This window comes from Porites lutea, chromosome 5 (assembly GCF_958299795.1).
Source record: "Porites lutea chromosome 5, jaPorLute2.1, whole genome shotgun sequence".
Classification (NCBI taxonomy): Eukaryota; Metazoa; Cnidaria; class Anthozoa; order Scleractinia; family Poritidae; genus Porites; species Porites lutea.
The window spans coordinates 30,279,042-30,295,577 of NC_133205.1; the positions used below are offsets into that span (position 1 = coordinate 30,279,042).

The following is a 16,536-nucleotide window of genomic DNA, read 5'->3' on the forward strand; positions in this document are numbered from 1 at the left end:
ATTATATATACCTTTCAAGCTAGATTTCGCATCAAAAATATACAAATAAGTTTCATAGTTAATCATTAATAACCCTGACAACTGACAAAAAGCCTAAAATTTAACTGACAACCGACAAATGGCTTTAGTCAGTGTATTTTCGAAAATCAACATTAATATAGCCAAAAACGTAAATTTCGTGTCTATTGGGATTAAGTGTTTTTGTAACATCATTTAATTGGTTTCAAAATTATTCTAATTAAGTTGCAATTAAGATGTATATGCCCGCAGCCTATAACCATGTTCCTTTTGTCTTCACCAGCATTAATTTCTGCCCAGCAAGGTTAAACTAGTTCCATATTAAATTTAATAATATCAGATCAAGTATAGCTTTAAGCAGCTCCGCCTACGCTTGTTCGCCAATCAGTGTGGTAAAAGTTATAGCCTTTGATATTAATATTGGCAACTATTTTTCACCTAATTTAGTTTAACCAACGCTAAAGCAATTTTTACACCGCTTTTAACCAAAGTTCGCCCTGAAGTCCATTTCTACAGGTTAATTCAATCTTCATCTTGGATGAGTATGTACTCATTAGCATTTTCCTGTTGTCCGCAACTACATCCACACCATGGGTGACAAACCAGGTAAAAACACTGCTTCAGGCAGGAAGACACTTTTCTCCAAGTAGACTTCAAGTAAAGGAATCCCTTAACTAAAAAAAACAAGCAAAAAAAATCATCATTGATCAGATAAAAAGCATTGTCGAAAATAGAAGGTAGAGAGAATTCGCCCCTTGCAGATTCACCTCTTCAAAATCGTGAACTGAAATATAATTATTTCCCTACTCATTTTAAAATAACTCATGAAAACAAAGGAAAACCACTAAAGTGAGGGTTGGATATTGGTTCTTAATTACCACATAAAAAAATGTGAACTTTAGCTTCAAGAATCCAAAAATTATTATTCATTTATGAAGCTATATCAAACACTCCACTCAGTGTTTCATCCGATAAATAATCTAGAAATGGGACTTAAACATTAGCTTGGTTACACTTCGTTTTTCAACCCACTTCTCGTTAACTGGAAATCGGATAAATTACTGGGTGTCCGTGTTTGATTTATTACCCCGAATCAGCCTGTGATGATGATGGTCCTTATGATGATTATGATTACACCAAGCCAGAAGCTCGAATTTTCTTAAAACATCAGAAGCTGACACCACGGCAACAATAACACACTGGCTTCTCGTAGTTGCTTCAATTTGTAACAAAGCTTTTAACTCATGCATAAATTACAATTGCGTTCGATCTTTAGGAGAACGCAACATAAAGTCAATGTGCGAGAAGCCCGGGCACGGAAAGAAACTCGATTTTTGGTATAATGGGTCAGGTACCAGCAAAGAAAATACGTCATAGACTTTAGACTTCTCGTTCTTAGAACTCGTCGTTTCCTTTGAAGGAGCACTTCGGAGAAAAATCATGTTGAGAAATGCGACGGGGGATATTGATAACGTTCAATTCCGGTAACTTACAGTTGAGTAGACAACACTGAACATCAGCTGGACATACTGTTGGTTTGCAGAACAAAGGCAATCGAACATTACGAATTGGGAACTGTGGGAAATCTCAGTATCGTTTATACATGTTATGCTAAAAGAACAATTTCACTACACAGAGTAACAGACTCTATTACCAGCCGTTCTGGGCGGCCTTAAGAGCTATTTTGAATTTTCAAAATGCTGTGTTGTATTCAGTTCGTTATATATGGAAATAATAATATTTACATCATTGTTTGATATTAAGAACTTTCTTATATTTCACTCTGGTTGTATTTATTAAAGATACTGCGCTGATTCGGCGTCGATACTTTAAACTTGATAAAAAAAAAATAATAAAAAAAAAGAACGTGGCTCTGTCAAACCCATTTCCCTGATTAAACTGGTCGCCATGGTTCACTGAATCGAACAAACTTCTCCACTTTGGTCACATTAATCTGAAACCGCAATTGGGGTATTGCATTTAATAACCGTACTATCCCCCGCCCCCACCCCCCGCCCGGGGTAGGACCATATTCTTCAGGGGTAAACCTGAACATTTTATGGAAGTCTTCAGGGGTGAATGCAATTTTCTTCAATCTTCTGGGGTAAGAACGAAAGTTAGAACTACAACCGGGGGGTACGGATATTAACTGCAATAGCCCATTCCAAAGGTAAACATTTGAAGCACGTACTAATCCCCCATTACTGCTAGTCTCGAACCTTAGCGACTTTGTTTGAGACGACAAAATTGAAATAGTGTATTTTGCCGCATACTTATCCATATTTCTTTTTTTCACAGAACTGATCATTCAGAATTCATTAGGAATACTTCTACGAAATATCGAAAAATTTCACTGGTTACAAAGCAGTCTCTGAAAGGCAGAACTCACCTGCAGCCACGATCAAGACGGAGCTGTTAAGGAGAAGGAACAAAACATTGATGAAAATAGAGTCGTTTTCCACGTGTTTTTTCCTGCCATCAGACTGACCATATAAAGAGCCAAGGCAAACGTTGAAAAATGTTATCCAAAGCACAAACGTTTGGAGACGATCTTCAAACTTTCCTTTGATGGGCCTGAAAAGGGTGTAGGCTATCCCCGAGGCACTTGTTATGACCAAAGTGAAACCAATCTGAGAGTGGCTTTCTGACCCAAAAAGAAGAATCAAGGAGATAAGGAGAAGTTTGCGGTACATTTCAAGTGTTTCCCAAAACCAGTATTTCTCCTTGTAATTTTCAAAAAAACCCCTCAAGCCGAAGGCAATTTCTTTCTCCGTTTGCGCCTGTCGGTATTTATATATGGGAAGCAGCAGCATTAACGGAAATGCAATAGGATAAAAGGCAAACACTGCACCAATTTTCCAGAAGATTTTGTGGCGAGGCGTAAAGCAGTGGATGGAGTAATCAGCCCTCAGTAGGGAGATACAATCGCTTTTACTGAAGCACACGTTGACACATACACCAGGCAACGGCAGAATGTCAATGATCTTCTTCTTTGTCACCGGGTAAGACAACAGAAGAAACAAGAATATGTTGCGGTAGCAAGACTTTTTCAGCCTCGATATTTGGATCATCTTTTCGCTCATTGAATCCTCCATATTGTTTATGTGGCGTTTCTTCAGGAAGAGGTAGAGAAGAATAAGAGAAACAACAAATATGTTTATGCCAACAGCGAGAGAAAATTGTAGGAATGGATCTGGGCGCAATTTAGAGTAAATGCAGCTAAAAGGTGCAAACTTCAGTATGTTACCCTCAACAAAGTTCAAATATTTTTCATGGAGATTAGAATAACAGGCCATCGAACATACACAAGCGCAGAAAAAATTCCAGCAATGACTTGATAAAATCCAATAACAATTTTGCAACAAGACATAACGACATCTGCAACAGTACGATTGTTTTCTGTGCGATTCGAGTCACCCCAAAGAACCACCAAAAACACCGCAACAAATACCAGAACTACGACTACGCATGATATGATTGTGTTCACCATTCTTGGGCATTCCAGGCACGTGTTAAATCGGAGGTAGTGGTTGATAGAGCATGAGGCACTTAAAATTCCTTTGAATCTGTCTTGACAGGATGAGTCAACTCCGCCATTACAGGATCTAGGATATGGACATTTTTGGGGCTGGGGTAGCCTTCCCTGAAACCTGGAGAAAGTTTTGTCGTATGGAGGCTCCAGTGTGTAAATATTTTTAAGGAAGTTGCTGTAAAACCATTTTTCCTTTTCACTTAGCCATTTCCAATAATAATTTGGTGCTAGAATTGCTGTATCGTTGACACAATTTATACTGTGAGCAGGACATTCAGAGCAGGAGCCAAAACGATCCATGCGATAAAATCCGCGAAGGCATTTGCATGCGCGATGACCAGCAGTTTCATTGGAAAGTGTACCTACCCATATACAAGTAAAACGATTTAGTGCTGAGAAATTTGAAACAAGCTTCAACCACGGAACAAGCAACATCTCAATAACATAGTTTAAAATGGTTCACGTAATTGTTGTATTTATTCAACTGTTTTAGCTTAAATCTATACATCTACCTGAATTTATGAAAACAGGGTTAGCGAACATTTTGTAATCTCTCTCAACTTCGCCTGTCTTAGTTTGTTTACTGTATTGTTTGCTTATGTCCTTTTTTTGGTTGTTTTGCGGTTAGGGATTTGTGTAGAAGTGGCTATACACAGATTTTCGCGAATTTATATCTAACCCCTCCACCTCTCTCCCTCCCTCTTTTACTTTTTTCCCGTCCCTACCCACAATTCTCTGTCTAACACAAGTGACAGTTATTTGTAATCAGTGCGCACAAGAGAGGATAAAGGGGACAGAGAAGGCAACCCCCATACACACCCTATTCCATAGGTAATTCGTCTCGAGTTATTTTTAGAATCGGGATAAAGTTACCTCGCGCGCTGCGTTGGTGTTTCGTAGAGGTTTCGCATGACTAAACGCCGTGCAAAACATGTCGGGCGAAAGGCAATGAAAGCGTAAAGAGATCGAGAGCATTCCTGAATATTGAAGCGAAATGAGTCGGCGCTCACCAGGGAAAAGGGAATCGCTGCACTCTTTGACAACCCGTGAAATCGAAGATGTCGTAACCTCAGTGCTAAAATGAGAAATTTCGCCGGTCTATTGAAACCTGTCGTTTGTATAATAGGCTGATTTAGCAACAGAACGGGGACGTCTGTTGACGACTGGGCGCGCAAATCAAATAACTGGCTTGACCAATGGCAGAGCGGCAAATTGGGTACCGGAAGTCGAGTTTAGTCCTTTCCGCGCGCTTCCCCGTCGTCAAATGACGTTCCCGTTCTGTTGTTAAATCAGCCTAATAAAGCAAGTAGGACGCCAAGTGTTATTTTTGTTGAATAATAAAAGACTAATACAAGAATAAATATCAAACCAGAAATGGCTCTCTTCAAACTGTAAATTATAAATGATTCTGAGAGAATATTCAGAGTATTAAGGATTTCCCTGCTTTACTGTTAGCTCTATACAAATTTGTTTCGCTGACACAGCTTTAGCAGAACTCTATCTTTAGTCGTTTTCGTCGACAAAACAAATAGCATTATCGCTCTCCACGTCTTCCGCCAATTTTTTCTGCGTCAATTCGTGAAGGACGCGTGGCTCTGAGCGTGGGTCATCCACGCGGAACACATTCGCGCTATTTGATTGGCTGTTGTCTAATCCCCCTTGGGATCTATGGACTTAAAAATAACTCGAGACGAATTACCTATGGAATAGGGTGTGTATGGGAAATGCCTTCTCTGTCCCCTTTATCCTCTCTTGGTGCGCGCCTAAAGCTGGTTCTGTGCCGTTAAGCAGTTTACATTTCGTTATTGGTCACCTTGAGAAACTTTTCCCTCGGAACATCATGTAAAACTCCGAGATGGGACAAAGTTAATACGATTCGCGGTGTCTGCGTCTTCCAATATCGTATTGTAGTCTCGTTTTGTCAATCACTCTGATCCGGGCTGAGACAGAAAGGTACGATATTGTTCGCTTTTTTAAGGCCCGGTTCAAGCATGTGTGCCGAACCTAATTATTAGGTTCGGCACATGTAAAGAATACGAATCAATTAGGAGCGGCACTTTTGTTTTTGGGTCGACTTTGCCGTTCGATTGGACTGAGCTTGTCGAATACAACGTCAAAAGATCGACTTCGATTCATACGTCGAACTTCACATGTGCTGAACAAAATGCATAAATTATTTTAACGTATTTTTCAATATAACCGCGCTTCTGATTGGCTATTTAGTGGGTTTTCACGCCTGTGCGGACAGAACTCACAGAAGCCTAACGACAGTTTCCAGCATTTACCTTGTAGATTTTTAGACTGAAACTAGACAGCTTAAAACGGTCTTCTAAAAAGTTGCTTGTCGTTATATCCATAAAGAAATCCCACTGTATTTTAAACTTTATGGCGTTACTTTATTTTATCCAAATATCACGATCACGATCTCCCCAGTTGTCTTCTTGCCACAACAGAACACAAATCACACTAAAATCATAACAAGAATTTCCAGGCTTGGTGAATTTTACGTTTATCAGTTTATTTCCGTATTTTAAGCAGTAAGGATGACATTCCTCATCGCCACGAATTAGATTCGGCACATATAAAGTTCGACCGTCTGAATCAACAGTCGAACTTAATAGTTTGGGTCGACCTAAATAGGTATTAGGGACCCTAAGCAACCTAGACGACGAGCCGAATGGACGCCGACCGGAATTGTTTTCACGAAGCCGGCAACTTCTGCGCATGTCAGTGATGTCGTCCACATGGCGTTCAGGACGTGACATCTGTTGATTTGCCGTCCTCACGTGAACGCGAGCATTCAAAGCAATCTTTGACGTTTCTGTGCTCATTTTACCTTGTTTCATACCAATGTTTGAAAAAAGGAAACCTTTTTTTGTACTTTTTGTCAAAGGTTGGGCCGTTGGAGGAAAGATTTCGAGAGATTTTCGGTAAACCGTGAGCCGTGGTTTTCAATGGCTTCGGCGGAAAAGAACCCGTGAGTAAAAGTAAAATGTTTATGTTCTCCTTAAATGCTCCTGACCTGCAATCCGTTTCCAGAAGCACTATTTAACTGGAAAAGGAAAAGGCGTTGATACTCGGGACCCTTGCATGAAAGAGGCCGGTTAAAAATCCCAAGGAAAATTTCCCGAAGCATCGGCAGTCTCATCCACACTGTTTTTTTTTTGTTTATCTGTTTTGAGATATACATGTCTGCCTCTCGAAAGCAAGATTTTCACTATATTTCGTATATACTGTTTCCGGTAAACTTGATCAACGTGAATAGAGTCGTACATCCGTAGTAGATAAATGAATGGGACTGTAAGGAAATGTTGCCGTCAGCAATTAACTCCTGTAAAATGTATAGGACAACAAAACCAGCTCTGTTCTGTTTGATTCGATTCAAGCCTTTTCATTTCATAAATTAACGGTTTACTGATTTAAATCCTTCGGAGACTAAGGAAATATTCTTCAATGTTAATTGTGTTGTTCTCAACTCTAAAAAGAAGCAATTCCCGTATTTCTTTAAAAGAAGCCTTTCAGTGCAGTCTACCTACTTCGGCGAAGAGCCGAGACGGGAGCTTGCTTAAACATTTGTTTTTCCCGCTTTGGAAGACGTTCTCGACCTAGATCTCACTCGTCTTCTTTCGTCGTTGTCCACAAACTCGTCCTGGCTGCTTAAGGTCCCTATTAAGGTGTTTCGATATAGTTTTTCAGAGGCTATACCGATATTTTTCAATCGCTTTAAAAGTGATTTTATCCTTGTCTGATCGCTATAAAATTTTCACCAATGATTCACTATAGACTGAAATTTGTAAAAATTTAAAGTTTTTTGTTCAAAGTTTTTTGTTCATTGCTATCATAGTAATATCGATCTTACTTAAAACTACATTTACCCAAATTTCAATTCATAGCCAAATAATGGTGAAAATTTTATAGCGATCTGACAAGGGAAAAAAACACTTTTAAGGCGATTGAAAAATATAGGTATGGCCTCTGAAAAACTGTATTGAAACATCTTAATTTCCGCACATGTGAAGTTCGACGTTTGAACCGGGCCGAAGGTGACCACTAAGTCTTTGGCCTCGGTAACAGGCTTTTAGGAGTCAAATTAATTAGGCGAGAGCAAAATCGCCGGTGAACTTGACCCGGCCAAAAGATACCGTAAAATTCAGAAAATAAGCCCCTCCAAAGTCCCCCAAACTGGTAACGCAAAAAACCCTCCAGTAGATCGCCCCTCCAAATACAAGCCCCCCCGGGGGGCTTGTACTTGGAAAATTGCCCTAAAATACAAAGTAAAACAAAGCATAAACGGTAAATTTACTTCGAACTATAAGGCTAGCCCAATCGATTTTGAAACGCAAATTTCCCTCCGTGTGGTGTGAAAACAGGGTCTATGCTGGTCTGCAGACCGTGTCACTGTCCATTCGGGAAGTTGAATAAGACGAGTGTAAGAGAAAAGTCAAGAGGTGATTATCTGTCAATAGGCTGAGTTTTTCCGAGTTTTTTTTATGATATCTCACTTGTGCTGAACGTGAGAAGATCATGCGTGGTTGTGGATAGTCGTATCAGTGCCGCGAAAGTGTGTGATTGTGTGATTTCCGCATGGTGTTGACAGGCAGAACTCAGGTATGTGGTCGCGCGGTTGAGCTGTTGCATTAAAATATTCTATGCCAGCCACAAAAACGTTTCGTCGGTGTTTATCTTAGCTGATTGTGCCTTGAAAAACCAATTCTAGACATAGGAAAATTGGATCTAGGTCTAGTTTCAGCGAGCTCTTGGCTTTGAACCATTTAGGTCGCGGTTTTTTTTTTTTTGCAGATAAGAAGGTGATTATTTGTGTACTATGTTTCAATTAGTTTGTTGTCTATTCCCTGCAAAATCCCAAAGTGGCTAACATCTCCAATGAGCAGCAATCTTGGTACATAATTAATTCTCACATAGTCTTTGCAAGACATCTTTAAGACTGTCAAATCATAAAATATTTGGGCAATCTCACACTTCATTAGTGATGACGTAAAAATATTATACATCTGACTCCACTTTTTTTTGGTATTTCACCAAAATTCGTTTTTTAAACCAAAAAAGCACAAAGTCGGCTAGACGTCACAAATCAGATGTCTTATTGTCGATGCTAATAGCAGAATTGTTAGAAAATTTCACCTGAGGTATATTTCCTGTGTTATTTATGTAAGAGATAAATACCGAGAACGTCGATATTAATTGATCCATATACGTCCCAGTCGGGATGTATATGGATAAATACTGTCCTTCCTCGGTATTTATCTGACTTATTTCATGATATTATGCCTGATAGAGATCTTTATAAAATGAAAAATACATGTGTCTGTCTAATATTATAAAAATTGAACCGAATTTTGTCTGTCTCTGTTTTACCATCATTCAGTAATAAAGACCTTTTGATTAAGAGAACAAAGCACTCGTCTAGCCTCGTACACGCTCACACCTTCCTCGAATTAAATAAAAAAACAATGAAAGTTACAAAATTGTGAGATTTTTGTGGCGTCCTCAAGGGAGTTTGCTTTGTATTTTTTGGTTTCTTTGTTCAACTGTTTTGACCATTTTATGGGCGTGTTCGATTATTCAGTACGTCGGTCCATGCTTTCATGTTACCATGGAGTTCATGGACAGCGAAGAAGAGCTTTTTGTTCTGACACAATGTTGCTTTTCACAAGAAGTATTGGAACCTTAATTTACCACGGGAAACACAGACAGACCCACGGAAAACTTCGGCAGACCATGGAATGATTGCTATCGTTGACGATGAAGAACTTGAAAAGAGCAAGGCATCTCGAATACCGCAAATGCACGAATAAACATATCGTAGACAGTCCGTGTCAACCGTGTCTGGTCTGAATGGATGGAGGAAGGCAACGATTTGATGGTCCAAATCATTGGAGACAGTGAGACAATTCTCCAAGTCAATCCTGAGATTTTGAATATCACTGACAAGGATGAACTTAATTGTTGGCTCGGCAATTTCGTCGTCGAAGTTTAAACTGGTCTAGAAACACCAAAGTTGAATCGCAATTCAAAGCCTGAGAACTTTTATTAGAATTAATTTCCATTATTTTTTCGTTTTGGGGTTTGTTTGTTTAAAATCCCACAGTCGAGGGATTTATCTGTATAAATCCCTCAAACTAGAGATTTGTACATCCTCGGAGACCCAGGGGCGGTCAGTCGGGACGGGAGAAAAGGCGCGACAAACGTTTTCAAGCACAGGCGGAAAAGCCGCTGGGTACCGACTCTTACCGGACCATTTCCAAACGGTCAAGCGAATGCTGGCTCCTGATTGGGCACAAAAAATGCTTTATATTATTGTGCCCAATCAGCGAACAGTATCTCCTGAGTTCTTTTCGTGAGTTCGTACATGTATTGACTCGATCACGGCTTGTCCGGCTCATGTACCAAAGAAATGCACGCAGTCAGGAATCTTTTAGTTTGATATAAACGCTACATTTCAAAATACTGGTAGTCTTTACACTAGAGCCTAAAGAAGCTAAAAAATATTTCAAGACAAGTAAAATTTTAAATTCTTCAAGTAAAAGAAAGCTTCACAGACAACCTATCTCTTTTACTTCAAGTTTTCCCACGCAACGTAATTAAGATTGAAAGTTCGCTAAGTCGGTTTTAAGGATGGTTTTCAAGTCACTTGAAACTTTCTTGAATCGTTTCAACTTTCCGACTTTAATGAGATGCAAAGTTAAGTTACTTGAGATTTTGCATAGGCCTTCACACACGTATTTTTGGTTAAGTAAAACTTAACAGCCTAGCGTAAAGACAACCACTTTCTACACGAAAACTGAAGACGCTTTTCCAAAAATACAAGCTTGAGCTTACAACAGGTATTCACGCTTGCATCGATCAGGCCTTCGTAAATACTAGTTTAATATGCCACGACAGCTGACAACCACGAAAACGTCGCATGAAGAGTAAACTCACATTTTTTCAGTCTCTATGGTGATTATTCCAACTCACTTACTTTGTCAAATGCAAGCGAACTCTTCTGGAGCTGAATTTCTATCAACCATATCCAAGTTCATAAACACAGAGAAAATTTTGTCATTGCTTGTTTACGCCCTTCACAAAACGTGAAATTAGGCATTTTCACGTGGTAGTCGTGCAGTGACGGCAAAGAAATATACAAAAAAGCGTGATACACGTGCAAAGTTGTTGTTTTGCCTTCTCAAGCTATTGCTTTTTTTACTTTCTCGTCGCCGCTTCATCTTAAACTTCCCATTATTTACGATACATTGTGATCCGTCAGAAACAGAATTCAGTTTCTCAGTGCGAATTGAATTGCTCCTGCTGATAGCATCCGAAACGTTTTTCGACTCATCGGTAGTTCCTTCGTTTCTTGTTTGGAAAGCTTGGTGAACGAACCGGGCAACTGTGGCGAGATACTATAGCCGTCGAGTACAAACTCACGAAAAGAACTCAGGAGAAACTGTTCGCCGATTGGGCACAATAATACATAGCATTTTTTGTTCCCAATCAGGAACCAGCATTCTCTTGACCGTTTGGAAATGGTCCGGTGAGAGTCGGTACCCAGGAGCTCTTCCGCCCATGTTTGAAAACTTTCTTCGTGCCTTTTAACCCGGCCCGACTGACTGCCCCTGGATCTCCGAGGATGGAGATTTGTATAGTTATGAATTCAATTCATCAGCCCCGCTCTTTCCTGCTACGTACGTTGTCAAGCCCTGCCCGGAATTTCGGTTTGTTGAATATTCAAGAGGGTTGTACGTTAAATAAAGGTTGTTGAATAACAAAAGAAAAGGTGTGAATCATGAAATAAGAACATTAAGGCCCCGTCCACACGTATCCGGAGATTTTTGTATCCGCAAATTTTTTTATGCGGATACACCTAGCGTCCACACGTGTCCGCCGTATACGCTCGGTGTATCCGGAGATTTCTGTATACGCTCTCCAGAGTGGAAATTTCTGTATACGCTGTGTATCCGGATACGTGTGGACGCTCGTATCCGTATATTTTTGTATACGCTGACGTCACAGTATCACAACCAGTCTCAAAATTATCGCAGGCTCAGCTTTCTTTGTAATACGCATGCTCTGCTGACTAATCCTTTGAGATGTCCGGATACGAGTCGGATACGTGTGCACGGTCGTATACGATTCGTATACGCTACGTGTGGACGCAGATATTTTTGTATCCGCATAAAAAAATTTGCGGATACAAAAATCTCCGGATACGTGTGGACGGGGCCTTAGGACATGTCCAGGTTTGCATGCAGCTGAAAAAATTGCGATTTTTCTTGTCTTTCTTGTATTTGCGAAAAATCGCCAGGTTGGTGATTTTTTTGAAAGCCAGTTGCGAAAATTAAGAAAAGTCGCAAGTATGACGATTTCTCGCGTTAGTTGCCATTTTACGCAGTTCTTTGTTATGTTTATGATCAGTTAAGTCTAAAGCCGGTTGTCGATTTTACCAAATTTGCAGTACTGAAGTTAGACGATTTTCCGCTTTACTTGCCATTTTGGCATTCCCTTAGCCTGTCAGCGCAATTGGTAAGATTTCCATATAACCCTATACGTTTATTACGCATGCAATAATTTCATACTTTTTCTCACAAATAGTCAATATGAATAGAGTCGAAACATGTATGCATAATAAATGTATGAGGTTAAACGGAAATCTTACTGCGCAATTAAAGCATATCTACACGCGAAAGCCGACACAGCTCTTTGGAGGTTCGAGTTATATTCGTGAGGTTCCACTGTATTTCAAGTTTCATGTTATGCCTTCTTTAAACCATGAGTTTTTGAACGAAGAATCAAGCATCAATAATGTATTTGTCAGCTAGTCAATTTTTTTATTCATATTACATCACTGATATATGATACCACCTAGTCTCCAATACCAATAACAATCCATTGTTTTTATTGTTACATTTTCGACTTCTTATTTGTATTTAGTTCTATTTTCATTTTTCTTTTGGCCCCTGAAGAAGGTTTGTTTTCAAACCGAAATATTGGGCAATTTGTTTAAATATATATTTTTTGTTTTATTCTTTTGTTTACTTCTTCATCGCCTTGCCGTAAGGATCAGTTTGCCGTTTCTTATTTTGAAAAGGCTACCAAATAAGCTCGACTCCATTTCGTTCACTTTATATTTATAAGCACCGCTTGTCATATACTTACATTATCTTTAGGAAGAATAGGTTCCTGAAAATGTCTTTCGGAATAAACTTTAAATCGTTTCTTGAAAGATCACTAATGAAAAAGTAGCGTTAAGGTAAGAAGATTATTTTACATTAAAGAAATTATAATAATTATAAAAGTGAATTATAACTATCATAAAAATTATCCCAGAATCCTTTGAGGCATTTTTTTAAAAAGCTTTATAACTTTTACAATTTTATACGTAGAAAACTGTCAGACCTCAGCAAGATAACACTTGCCATAGAATATCTTCCCATGTCACATCTAAGGTAATGACGTCATCAGTCACGTGAATATTCCCGAATTGGTTTTTTTTGTTGCTGTGACAAGATTTCATTAATCAGCTAAAACCAAATAGAATATTTGAGGTTTTACTTGTGTGGGGCATTTAAACATAACCAGTTGACGTCCGGCATTTAAAATTTAAGGGGGTAATGAACATGAGCGAAAAAGTCGGGAGACTAGGCCGAGGGCTGTAGAGAGTCAACCTTTTATCACACGGCAGAGGAAATTTGCGGGAAAGTAATGTTCTACCTCATAATTCAAGAATATTTATGGCTTTATTGTGACCTTTACGTCTAGCTTTGATCAGTTAAAGATTTAATCCTACACGGAAATTAAAAAAAAAAAAAAAAAGAAAAGGAAAAAGGCATCCTTGAAAACTGTCAATCACCATAGAGAAGGAATCATAACAGGCCAGAGCCCCGATTTTAGTGCGCGCCGGAGGAGGCCTAATCTCCACGGCAACCACCGCAGATCGGTTTCCAATAACAGACAAGCGTTACTTTCGTAATTAGTTTTAAGCATTCCTCCAGACACCTTTGGAGAGCGCCGGACACATTGCCTGTCAAGGAACTTTGTACTTCTGATTAAACGAACCAGACATCTTAAGGAAACGCGAAATTTGATCAGACTATTTGGGTATTATAAATTCATTTCACGGTCGATTGAAAATTTGGAAGTCGATCTTCGCGGCTGACTTCGCAATTGATAACTACAGTTTTCTCGCCGCATTTGGATTCAAATAGGCTTGATACGCTTTCAATGGTTTTTCAGGTGCTTTCTTTTAAGAAAATAGTGCTCTGATGGCTTATTTAACTTCCTTCAAGAGTAGTATGCCGTGTCAACATTGGTGACCTTCGAAGCGAAAACGGCGAGTCGGCGTATCAAGTTTTTACCGTGGAGCCGCAAGTAGGAATACACTCTCTGCTGGCACATCTTTCTCCGGTTTGGAAGAAACTCTGCGTGGAAAAGACCCTGACCAAAGAAATTTTTAAATCTTCTCTATTTGAACGAGAAAAGCCGTCAACAATGCACATTTTATAGTCGCCGGTGTAAACGAATGCGAGAGCACGAGCTCTACTTCACATCTCCTTGAGGAACAGCAAGACCGATTATCTGATTCAATGGACGACCTTTTTGATCAAACGGCGAAGGATTCAAGTCTTTTTTCTCTGGCTTAAGACGATGTAAGCGTCGATGTGCCTCCAGTGACAAATCACTCTCCAAAAAGCCCGCCAAGCACTGTCGAAATCCCGCCAAAATCTTATTCGCTGGCAGGAGCCCAAGACGCTGAATTACTCCAGGTATTCTAGCTTCCACTTCAACATCTTCGTGTTCGCTTGGGCGATCTGTATAATCAACGTCACAGATACAGTATGGTTTCTATATCAGTCATTTTAGCCCCCTTGAAATGTCAATCATAATCCAAAAATTATTATTACAGGTTACCTTTGTATTGTTACTTGTTTTTTACTTAATAGGCCAAATTATAGGGCTACCCTCTCCCTCAGAGCTTACAGGCGGCGAGCCCAAGATTCTGAGGTGAAGGTAGTCTCTCTTTTGAAATGTCGGTCATAGTCCAAACAATTATTGTATAGGTTTTTTTTGTAGTGTCATTTGTTTTTGAAATAGGCCAAATTATGGGGCTACCCTCTCCCTCAGAGCTTACAGGCGGCGCGCCCAAGTTTCTGAGGTGATGGTAGTCTCTCTTTAGAAATAATAACTGTAGGTAATTTTTGTAGTGTCATTTGTTTTTGAAATAGGCCAAATCAATTATGGGGCTAGCCTCTCCTTCAGAGCTTACAGGCGGTGCGCTCAAGATTCTGAGGTGATGGTAGTCTCTCTTTTAAAATGTCGGTCATTTATCCAAATTATTATTGTAGGTTATTTTTGTAGTGTCATTTGTTTTTGAAATGGGCCAAGTTAATTAAGGGGCTATCCTCTCCCTCAGAGCTTACAGGCGGTGCACCCAAAATTCTGAGGTGATGGTAGTCTCTCTTTTGAAATTATAACTGTAGGTAATTTCTGTAGTGTCGTTTGTTTTTGAAATAGGCCAAATTAATTATGGGGCTACCCTCTCCTTCAGAGCTTACAGGCGGCGCGGCCAATTTTCTGAGGTGAAGGTAGTCTCTCTTTGAAAATGTCTATCATTTATCCAAATCATTATTGTAGGTTATTTTTGTATTGTCATTTGTTTCTGAAATAGGCCAAATTATGGGCTTCCCCCTCCCTCAGAGCTTACAGGCGGCGCACCCAAGATTCTGAGGTGATGGTAGTCTCTCTTTTGAAATGTCAGTCATTTATCCGAATTATTACTGTAGGTTATTTTTGTAGTGTCATTTGTTTTTGAAATAAGCCAAATTAATTATAGGGTTACCCTCTCCTTCAGAGCTTACAGGCGGCGCGCCCAAGATTCTGAGGTGAAGGTAGTCTCTCTTTTAAAATGTCGGTCATTTATCCAAACTATTATTGTAGGTCATTTTTGTACTGTCATTTGTTTTGGCATAGGCCGAATTATGGGGCTACCTTTTCCCTCAGAGCTTACAGGCGGCGCACCCAAGTTTCTGAGGTGATGGTAGTCTCTCTTTTGAAATTATAATTGTAGGTTATTTTTGTAGTGTCATTTGTTTTTGAAGTAGGCCAAATTATGGGGCTTCCCTCTCCCTCAGAGCTTACAGGCGGCGCGCCCAAGATTCTGAGGTGAAGGTTGTCTCTCTTTTAAACTGTCAGTCGTCAACCATAGTATTATTGAATTTTCATTTTCCAGAGTTCATAGTGGTACCTTCTTTATAGTTTTACGTGATTTGTGGCAAAGACAAGACCAGGCTAACAAATTTATTCTACTTTATACGTGGTGCGACAATCACCGTGGCTGACTGGCCTCCAAAGTTCCTTTATAATTTGGACGCTTCTCGGGAGTTCCTTCACTGCTTGTAATCCAGAATTGGCGATTCTCAGCAGCTTGAAGCTCTTGCATTGCATCAGTTGTTCCTTGGACGGCGACCTTTTCTTGTCTCGAGTACAATATCGATTCTCGATTCTCGACTCTCGATTACCGCATCTTGCTCGTGCAAGGTTTCGACAACGGGATCAGTACTAAGACCATTGCAGGAAAACTGTTTAGTAGAAGAGTAAAATGGTGGCTTCGGTGCGTTACCTGTCTGATGCTCGGTATATCATTGCCAAACTGCGCAACAGAATGCACGAAAAACCCCTCCGGTACTTGAAAAAAAAAAAGAAAAAAAACCTGAGCGATGTAATTTAGTAACTTATTCATGGTGTTCAGCTGCCGGTTTATTCAGCTTATTGCCAGTTGTAGGCAAAGTTCACGCGCACATTATCGCACTCTAACTGGGTCGATTGTGAGGAAACTCTTACGTCAGTCATTGACTAAAAACCCCCGCGCATTAAGCCTTTGTGCGACGGACGTCCCTTGGAAATATAAATTGCCCACACTGATCGCCAATTCTAGTTGCAAAGTGTTGCTGATTGAGTTGTGTAATGTATTCTAGAGTGTAAATTTAGTA

The 16,536-nt window shown here is 39.7% G+C and overlaps 1 pseudogene; it reads right to left on the minus strand.

Annotated features, from left to right (window-relative positions):
- Positions 1-540: 540 nt before the first annotated feature.
- On the minus strand, positions 541-3,985 carry LOC140938217 (uncharacterized; annotated as a pseudogene).
- Between the last annotated feature and the right edge of the window lie 12,551 nt (positions 3,986-16,536).